Raw genomic sequence first — 10,537 nt, forward strand, 5'->3', positions numbered from 1 at the left:
AAAGTAGGAACCACTGAGTAGGACAATGTATTTTGTTTTGCTTAGCTCCTAAAAAATAGCTGAAATATAGAAATAGCTGCATAACCTGTGTACAGGTTATGCAGTTGTTTGTCCTTAGTGCTTTTGGTTTGTGTTTTGTAGTGGTGTTCATTACATTCAGTGAATTAAACTCTTCCACTGTATTTCCTTATTTCTCTGCCATTGTAGTACAGGTAGCTGTGGTGTCGTCAGGATCCCTTCTCCAAGACTGCAGCCATAGGATTTTATATAAAGAGCATTTTCCAGAGGCTATCATTATGTTCTCTTATACATTACTTTTTTTCTATGGTTTGTTTTAGGTTATATATATAACAAAAAACACGTTCCAGAAACTTTGTTTTCTAAATGTGTGTTGGGCACAGTTGTTAATGTTGCAGGTGTTCACATTCAGGGCAATATAAAATGCTGCTTGTGACAAATGAAAAATAATGGAATGCTCACTTTATAGCCCTAGGAGTTTGGCTTGGGCCTACAAACAGACATTATTTTTCATTTGTTTATAGACAGACAAGTTTATAATTAAGACAGTAATGGGCATAAGCATTCTTGCAGCCTTTGTAGCTCATCTTTCTTGTAAGCATCAAAGAGAATATTTGTGGTAGAACACACAGTAATAAGTGTGGGGGAATGAACAGCATGCAGATCCATTTGTTTATTTATTTATTAGATCTGGTTGTCCCCTATCCTCCCATCATCTGTGCCTCTGCAATAAAGGCAGAGCATGCCTATTTTCTCTCATTGCTATCACTCCAAGTGATGTAGATAAGAATGATATCTGGACACAAGTACCACACTGTGCACCCCAGAGCATCAGAGGTATTAATGAACTCTGGCAAAGACTTGTGTAACCATTAGATCAGTGTCCTGTTTCTGGAAATGACTACTCTAAATTACCATTTGGCTGAGGAATCCATCGTGCTGATCTGGAGCCTGCATGGCCCAACTGTGGATTACATCAAGCACATGAAAAAGCTGCCCAGGAATCCTGGCACAGAATGAGATTATTTTGTTTTGCATAGGAAACCTGTGTGTTCATGCATACATGTATATAAATATGTGAAGTGGTTTGATGGCCTGTGTCTGAGGGCAGAGCCCTATATGGAGCAGATCTTTTAACTTCAGGGGTTGTCCATCTTTTATGTCAGCTCTGAGGAGGTTGAGATGAGCTGAAATGTCAGTCTTGGGGGGTCACTGGTGTGTGAGAGTTGCCACAACACAGTTTCTCTAAGAGCCCTTAGAGAATCTGTGATTTGATTCCTCTCACAGCTTGGTCCAAACCAGCTTGTGTTTATTGGCTGTGAAGCCCATTTATGTCTGCATCATCTGGGGACAGCACTTGGGGGCTGTGTATCTGATGAAAAAGTACTTGGGGGTCAGGAGTTTTGAGACCTTTAATAATTATCTAGAGGGATGACTTCTTTTGAGGAAATATTACCAATTTGATGATTTTTGTCGTGGTTTACGTCTTTAGTTAGTGCCAGCAGTGTTAAAAAGCTGAGATTTGTGTGACCATATATTTTACACTGAATTTAAAACACAAATATGTCATCATAAGAATCTTCTTTTTAAAAATGGAGAGAAAGAAAAAATATCAGTCTGGTTAAGAGGTGGTAGTTCTTATTAAGAAAACAGTGAGTTATTACTGCTACCTCTGATGTATCTAAGTCTAGTAATACATGTATCTCTTTAGGACTAGACCTCAGAATAAATTGCAACATCAGAAACTAAATTAAAATCTTCTAAATCTTGATCCTCATGTATTTTTAAGGAAGTGGTCTATTCCAAGAAGTCTAATGTATGAAGTCTTGTTAAGATTAAAGTCTCTGGAGGCTGAAGTTCATTTTTTGAGGAAGAAACCCAGTTAACAATAAAATCAGGTAATGCCAAATGATATTGTCACAAATAATTAAAATAAATTTGTATTCAGAACATCATCAGTGTATGCAATAAATAATAGCTGAGAGGAAAGGCTGACCCCTGCTTGTTAAATTGCTTGGAAGTTCATTTGGATGTGTTCAGGTGAAAAAAGAGGTTTGCTCGTGTGAGATTTTTTTTCCCCTCAGCTGCAGTTTTCTTTGTAATTCCACAAGAAATGGAATAATTTGGGCTTGTCAGACCCACCTGTGAAAAGCAGATGCCCTTGTGCACAAGTGATCTTCACTCAGCTGGTGAGCAATGAATACAGACAATGGACAGTGCAGTTGCTCCAATATTAAACTGCTCTTATGAGCCTTTCGAGCTGGATTTCTTTCCAGCCCATAGGAAATGACTGGTAATCCTTTTTTCTTTTTTTTTTTCCCAGAGAAGGAATGTGGTGCAGTAGAAATACAATGTGTAACATAAAGATTAATACATATCTTTAAGTTAGATAATTGCAAAGGTATTGACTTTCTCCAACTAAAATGAGGGTAGTGAAACAAGGGAAGTTAATTGTGGGAGAGCCTAGTTGCCTCTTACTGTCATTGTTATCTGTTCCTTAGAATATTGCCAAACTTAAAATATTTGGGGTGAACTTTCAGTGCTGAATGTATTTTTCGGGTTTGCTGCCATAGGCAAGTTCAGTCATAACAGTTCACTTTTCCTGAGCAGAGGGCAGCCTTTCCTTTGGCATCTTTTAAATTTTGAGAACTTTGTGCTTTAACTGTAATCTTTTTCTTCTCTAAAGAAAATCTTCATTTGTGCAGTCAGCTGGCTGATTCAATCTGCAGCTGAAAAATGATCACGAGATGAGTGTGTGTTCAGTCCTGTTTCTGATGGGTTTTAAAAAGCACCGACAGCTTTAGTTAAACACAGCAATGGTTTTCAGTATGTGGCTCTTTGTCTCTGTACAGGATTCCTGTGCAGGAGGTCCTGTGAGAAAAAGCTCTATCAACCATTGGAAAGAAAAGAAATTTTATTTTAAGATTTTAAGGAACAAAAAGATCTCGCAAGAAATAGCATAAGAGGATGCTTAAACTCTCTGGGTAACCAGGAGAAAGGTAGAACAGGCGTAATGTTAAGTTAGAGTATTTTGGGCAAGTCATCATCTTTCTTGAAGATTTTGGTATAAGTCATGTTCTTAATTTTTCTTAAATATCATATTTTTTTTAATTACCAAACAGGTTAACAACTACTTTCGTAGTCTTATTGTATTATTTTTCAATTATTTTCCAATTTCAACTATTTCCAATAACTTGCTTCTATTAGTAATCAGTTAAAGCAAATTTTTAAATAAACAGTGATTAGCATATGTGAATTCTTATCCCTGGAAGCTCCTCACCCAATGAAAGCAAACCATGAGATAGATATACATCAAATAAGTTGATATTCCTGTATTTAAAGCACCCAGAAGCATCATTTCTCTGTAGGTAAGGAAATGAGATGGGTAGGTTTCCCCACCTACTTTACAAACCTGCTCTGGATGGAAGGGGGATTTCTGGAAATGCCTGTATCCTCATCAGGTATGGTGAGTGCCCACTCCTGGGCATTCCATGGCCAGCAGGTTGAAGTCCCAGGAGATAACCCCCACACCCACGTTGCTTGGAACTGGAACCAGTGCCTGTTAAATTGGCTGGGAAAATGTGCTGCTTTTAACAGGACAATTTCAGGACACCTCTGGTCTCTGATTTTTCGTTTGCATTGAACAACAGGATCACAGCACCATGAAATGGGTTGGGTTAGGGGCCTTAAAGCCCATCCAGTTCCACGCTGTGCCATGAGCAGAGACACCTTCCACTATCCCAGGTTGCTCCAAGCCCTGTCCAGCCTGGCCTTGGGCACTTCCAGGGATGGGGCAGCCACAGCTTCTCTGGGCACCCTGTGCCAGGGCCTCACCACCCTCCCAGGGAAGAATTTCCCAGTATTCCATCTAACCGTGCCCTCTGTCAGTGTGAAGCCATTCCCCCTTTTCCTGTCACGTCTCTGTTTTCAGGTGGCCTGAGATGGGGGACATTGGCCTTTAAGAAACCCATTTCAGATGCTGAGTAAAACCCCACCAGTTCTGAGATCATTGTTTCCCTTGTCTCACATTTTCAAAGACTTCAGGCACTTCCAGCCCAGTGTGTCTGTCAGGGCATTGTAGCAATTCTTGAGACAGGTAGCAGAATGGGAAAAGGTGGAATGCTAAAGGAAGATATTGGAGCCCTTTTGCAGGTATATCTGGTATTCTTTGATTAAACCTAGGCTTGTGATACTCCAGATATAATTCTTATATTTAGTTGAAAGTTTTTAATTTTGTTTGTTTGTTTGTTTGTTTGTTTTATGAGAGGGAACTGCTTCTGCTGCTCTCTGCAAACTCCAGAGTGCACACTGTTGTTGAAAAGTAAGTTTTAAGGACATGTTATTTTCAGTGTAAATGTGGAGCTGCTGGTCACAGGCACGCAGACTGCCTGAAATTCATCAGTTCATGCAGCACTACTACAAATACTGCTTCTAGGATAGTAGTTTAAAGAAAGTGCACTGTATCTTTCTCCCATTTCCAGATATGGTTTAGTAGCCTGACATGATCAATCAATACCATGTGACCACTCAGCTGTGTTTGGAAGAGCTTCACAAATCACAGGCAAGTTTAGGACTCCTGAGCTGATTGATGTAATCAGGACATGCATCTATAAAACTGGTTTCATACAGCCTGGATTCAAGCAATTACCTGGCCTCTCTGCTGGTTTGTTTGGGGTTGTTTTTTTTTTGGTTTTTTTTTTTTTTTTTTATTTCAGTATTATTGGACAAGGAAATAGTATGTCCACAAAATTCAGATTTAGTAAACTGGCTACAATAAACAATCATTAAAAAAAGGCATGAAAGACTAAAGAATTTTAAGTGTATGTAGATTTAATTGTAATGACTGTGCCATGTATTATTCTCAGACTCTGGAATGAAGCACAGGGACTGACATAACTTGCTCTGAGCATTCCCTGGATTAAATATTCTTGCTGTTTGTATTCTGTCATGAAATGGTTGGCATCCCAACAGTTGTGACAAGTGTGTATGTTGGCAAGGAATTAAAAATGGTGGTGCCTCTGAAGTTTAGCAGGAGGTTTCCTGCTTGGGGATGGCAGGCAGTTGTAGCTGTTACAAATTCCATTCCCTTGTCTGCATTGCAGCTCATTTCTGAAACAAAGCAAGCTTGGGAACATGTTCCACTTTGTAATAGGAACTGCTACATTTGGTTTTCTTTGAGTCTTCTCTGACACTGGAGTCTTCATGTGCCCACTTCTCTTTTTTTTCTTTTTGTTTTGTTAATAAATCAAATCTGACTACAATATCTGTCTGCCTCTAAACCACAGTAAGGGCTGCTTGAAAACGCATGAGCCTCCCAAATTTTTTACCCTCAAGAGGAAATAAGTGATTTTTTTGTTTGTCTTTGATCCAGTCTCATCAATGCAATTTTCCTTCTTCAAACAATTGAGCCTGCAGTTCATTATAGTGCAGGACCGGAACCCTTCTATTACCTTATTTTTAGCAACAATTAAATCGAGCCTTAAAATTGAATTTGCAAAAAGAAAGGCCTGTGCCAGTCCCAGATCTTCGAACTCAGCTCTTAAAATTTGAATCTCAGCACTTTGCTCTCCTGGACATCTCATTTGGTAGTGTGGCTTGGTGGTATTTGTGGCCAAATGAAGTGTACGGTGACCCCGCAGAACAATTTAAATTCTGACATCCTCATTTTCAGAGTTTCCACTTGCTCTGATAAAGCACTTGAAGGAGTTTTTACTCCTTTGAAGTGTAGCCCTGTTGTGCTTGTGACCATGACCTGTGCCTCTGTGGGTGTGGCAGCCCACTGGACCTGCCTGGATGTGCTGCCTGTCCTGGGATTCCTTTCTGGCCTCCTCCAGCCCCGAGCTGAGGGTGCAGAGTCAGAGAGCACCAGGATGCCCCAGGCAGGTGCATCTGTGCTGGAGACTCTGTGAAGCTTCTCAGCCTGGGACAGTGAGGAGCTCCCACCTTCCAAGCCCCCTCCCAGCATCAAGGACACAGGGTGCTCTTGAGCATCTTCCCAGAGCACAGCCTCTGACTATTTACCAGAGCTTATGTACGTGATTAAAACGTAACTTCCCTTCAGCTTATGGAGCTTAGAAGCTCTTAAAGGCATGAATTAATGGAGAGACAGGTTGTGTCTGCTGTGGAGTCAAGGAGCTGTGCTGCAGAAGAGAGAAGTTGTTCTGCCAGGTGATTTCTTGGGGTCAAGCATTGCCTCCAGAATTTTTCAAGCAAGATGTTTATCTGCAGTTGGGACTGACTGACACCATCTTCGTAGAACGCTTGCCATTGGAGATTGTCGTAGTTTTCCTAAAGATGGCTGTTAGAAGTCTAGGAAAAGAAATTTGCTACTTGGGCAGGACGGAGGTGAGGAGATTTGGAAGTGTCTGCCAAACATGTGAGAGCAAACTCCTGTCCCAGTGACTTTGGGAGCCCAACTGGAACTTAGAAAGAGGAGCATAGTCTGAAACACTGGAATATTTTACTGTTGTTGTACCCGACTGAGATATCCACATTTCATGGGTAGTAAAGCTCTCTGAATAATGGAATTTGCTGCAAAATGTGGAGCCCTCATGTTATTTACCTAGCATGGTATGCATAGAAGCGTGGCTAGCATCAGGCAGGCTGAGAGATCCACAAAGAGAAAAAAATCTGATTAATGGCACCTAGGAGAGGGCAGAGTAACCCCCTGCAAGGAACCAGACCCCTCAGAATGCAAAACTGCCGGACCAAGATTTCAAGCCCATGTGGAGGTGCTGTGTCTGTGTATGAGCCTGACAAAGGGGATAAAAATGACAAGATGAAGGTAGAGCTTTCTTACACTTTCACCAGACAAAATGAAAGAGTGAAATAAAACTGCCAGGAATTGAATACACAAACCCCAGAACAGCTGGGAAAAATATTTGAGGAAAATATACAGGAGATAGCAGAGGGATACTTTTCTCTAAATCCCAAAAGCAAGAAGCAGAGAAGAGCATAGATGCTTGCATTGTGTGGTGGAAAATTCTGGCACGCACATGTACATTAGAGACATAAAAGATCCCCTAATTAGAGACAGGATCATTTGTGGGACATGTGATTCCAGTTTACAGGAGAATTGCTGAGAAAAAACCATCTAACCCTAAAGGAATGAATCAAAGAATAAGAGCTGCTGAACTATCCAGGAAAAGGAACAAAACAACAGCCACTTTTGCAGGACACAGCAGAGACCAGGAGAGAGGGAAGAGGGGGATGAACCTGTGAGCAATGCACAAAAGTGAAGTAGGATTTGGGACTGGTGGGATGGGAGCCACAAGGATTTATTTAGCTCAGCAGTGGGCAGTGGTGCTGTACCTGGCTGAGCAGACTCCCCTCCTCAGCAGAGAGGCAAAAGGAAACGACAGGGCAATGAGGTGGATGAAGCAACAGGCTGTTCTGGAGCTCAGCGTGTCTGAAGGAAAATGGAATCAAAGAGCCAGCCTTTAGGGGTCCCTGGGTCAGCAATCTCTAGTTAGCCACCAAATGTTTGCATGGAAAGCACAACTGTCAAAAGGAAAGTTGGGGGGATCCATTTGCATTTCCGAGAGAGGAGGAGGAGGAAGATAAGGTTTGAAAGAGGCACCAGGAAGTCAATCTGTCTGAGCGTGACCTGAATGTTACCTCGGTTTTTTGTGTTTCTCTATGCCGTTCTCTAAAGAAAAGCCAATTATATTTCAGAAGAATAGGGGCCTCTCATGTTGTTATTCATCATGTGGCACATGAAACACCAACACTAACTCCGAAACTGTGAGTTAACCTTGTCCTTTCATCACGTATGGTCATCTCATCACCAGGCTGGTGACTGCTCAAAGCTGCCTGAAAGTGGTTGAGCCCCAGACAACTAAACTTTTATACATCAGTACAAAAGCAGCAAAGAAGATGAGAAGGAAAACTGATTGTCCCCAGGGACGCAGCATAGTGGTTTGGGTAGTCCTGCTTAGAAAGTCACTTGTGGCTTTTATAATGAGGAACTTAAGGTTTGAATTTTCAGACTTATTAGCTGTACATTTGTTTGTTTTTTATTAACTTAATATACTACGTGCCACATTTTCCTTGGGGTATTGAGTCAAGTGATGGATTCATCCAGTTTAGCTCTAAATGCATGGGCTCTCTTTTTCATAAAACTTGGAAAAGATTTGGGTCTCATATTTCCTGAAGGATTTTATTTTATGCCTGTATATTTTGGTACAGCAGCTAATGTTTTCTGTCCTGGTTCTTTTCTGACAATATGTGCTTCTGGCTAATTTAGAGTGGGAATGTAGTTTTTGTTTGTTCTCTTTCTTGACCCATGAGAATTAGAGTTGTCTTATATGAGCAGGTAGAGTTAAACCACTTTAGTCTACTAAAGAGTCACTGGAAGTTTCCAATGCCCTCGCTCTCTGCTTCAATGGAAAGAAAAACGGGTTTTAAAAAGTCTGAGAAAGATATGGTTATTAAGCTAATCCAGTATACTTCATCTAGCTGCTAAAAATCTTGACTCTTAACAGTGATTAAATATAATTGCATCAGTAAAGGTGGTGTAAAAAAACCCCTGGCTTTCATTAGAAGCTATCTTTAGGAAACCATGGTTCCTTGACTTAAAAAGTTACATGTAACATCGCTGTTTTATTTTGGGAGCATTTTGAAGGTTTCTTAAACAGAGGGTTATGCAGAAAAAATAAATAAACCCCTGCAGAACAAATACACAAGTCTGAAGTATTCTTCCGTATTTCAATATATATCTGCAGTGCATGTGATTTATTAAAAAGCAAAATTGATCATAAAACTGAAAATTTAGTGGATAAATGTTGAACCATTTTAAAGATCTGATCAAATAGTAAAGATATTCCAAAGGAAAAAAAACAAATTAGCAAACCACCACATATGTGTGGGATAAAATTGTTATAGGATGGAATGGCAGGACTCCTAGTAATTTTAATTAAATTATATTCTTTTTTTTTTTTACTACTCTTCAGTTTGGAAGGGAGTCTGTCACTATTTTAAGAGCTGAAAAAGAATGTTGCTAAACTTTTTCTCTTATTTTCATAAATTTAAAATTTGAGCTGTGTCAGAGCCTTAACACTGCACAATCTTCATAGAGAATTTAAAATTCCTCCAATTTATGTGATCTGAAAAAGCTCTTCCTAGACAGTCAGATGTTAAAAAATTCAGCAGTTTTGCTATAATTCAGAACACCACATGCTGCTCTGTATCCTTGGGCTGAACTGGATATTTGCACTTCTGTGTTTGTTTTGTAGATTATGAAAAATTGTGTAAACTGAAAGGGGACTGTAAAACCTCCTACCCTGAAATACTGAAAAATATAAAATAATCTAGTTCTTACCTAGCTTTGTCATTGCCAATGTTAAATGTTACTGCAAGTATTTATTGCAAGAACCTGAGTTACTGCAAAGACAAAAGTACAACAGTGAGCCTTGTTTGCTTAGAGAAATCATATACTCCCAATGTGTTTGAGGGTAATAATCGTCCATTTTTTGTGGGTATTCAGGTGAAGTGATAATTCTGAAGCAGAGAATGCTATTGATAATGTTTCCACTGGGATACTCACTAAAAATGTAATTAGCTGTTTCCATAAACAGAGTATAGGCAAAGTTTAAGTCCAGATCGTGACTGGCCCATGATGAGATGCTGAACTAAATGTTGGTTTGTCTTCTTCACATACTTTCTGCTTATAAGTTATTAGAGCTATTAAAACCATAAAAAATATGTCAGTATTTTAATATTAGGGCATTTAATGAAATATTCCAAACATAGGCATTTATAGATAGATATGCACTATACAAAAAAAGGTAATGTGGATGATGAAAAATTAGCCTCTTGTGAATTCATTATTTCTATTCTGTTTAAATATTTGCCTCTTATTTTGAGAATCCCAATGTGGAAAAATATTTTTATAATTTGTATTTGGCATTTTTGCCCTTGTGCAGTTTTGATTCACAAGTTAAAATCCTGTTTCCATGGAAATTAGCTGAATTTTTGATTAGCTTTGAATTTCTCCCACAAATTAAAGCAACTGGGGAACATCATTTGGGCTGATTCTGTCCTTAATGTTAGCTATAATATTTTCCCTTTTATTCCATGTGAATGGGGGCTGTATTTTGATGATGATTTAAGTCAAGATTCCCAAATGTTACTGCAACAAGTTCTCTTTTATCAAGGGAAATGAGGGTATTTGATAACATCGAGCGAGTTTTTGTGTGACAGCCATCCACAACTTCCTCAGCAGGAGCAGCAGATCTGCCCCTGCCCCCTACCATAAACACCAGCAATCCATGTAGCTTTTCTCTGATTACTTTCAGAACAGCTGAAAGAAAAATGAACACTATTTTTTAGGAAGTATAAATAAATAAATAAATACAGCCTATAATATAAGCTTGATATATAGATTGAGAGGAGAGGTTAGGCTAAATTTATTTTATGAGAATATTCAGCAGAAGTGAAACTCCAAGCACCAGCTTATTTTCCTAGCTCTAACTTGTAACTGGAAGAGGTGCATGGGATAGGAATTGGCTGCTATGGGCAG

The 10,537-nt window shown here is 39.5% G+C and overlaps 1 long non-coding RNA gene across 1 annotated transcript; it reads left to right on the plus strand.

Moving 5' to 3' along the window:
- The first annotated feature begins 1,933 nt into the window (after positions 1-1,933).
- Positions 1,934-9,336, plus strand: LOC132327055 (uncharacterized). The gene is made up of 2 exons (XR_009486431.1): positions 1,934-4,339; positions 4,500-9,336. It is a non-coding gene; the product is annotated as an uncharacterized LOC132327055 (long non-coding RNA).
- The last annotated feature ends 1,201 nt before the right edge of the window (positions 9,337-10,537 follow it).

The sequence above is a fragment of the Haemorhous mexicanus genome, chromosome 5, assembly GCF_027477595.1.
Source record: "Haemorhous mexicanus isolate bHaeMex1 chromosome 5, bHaeMex1.pri, whole genome shotgun sequence".
Taxonomy (NCBI): Eukaryota; Metazoa; Chordata; class Aves; order Passeriformes; family Fringillidae; genus Haemorhous; species Haemorhous mexicanus.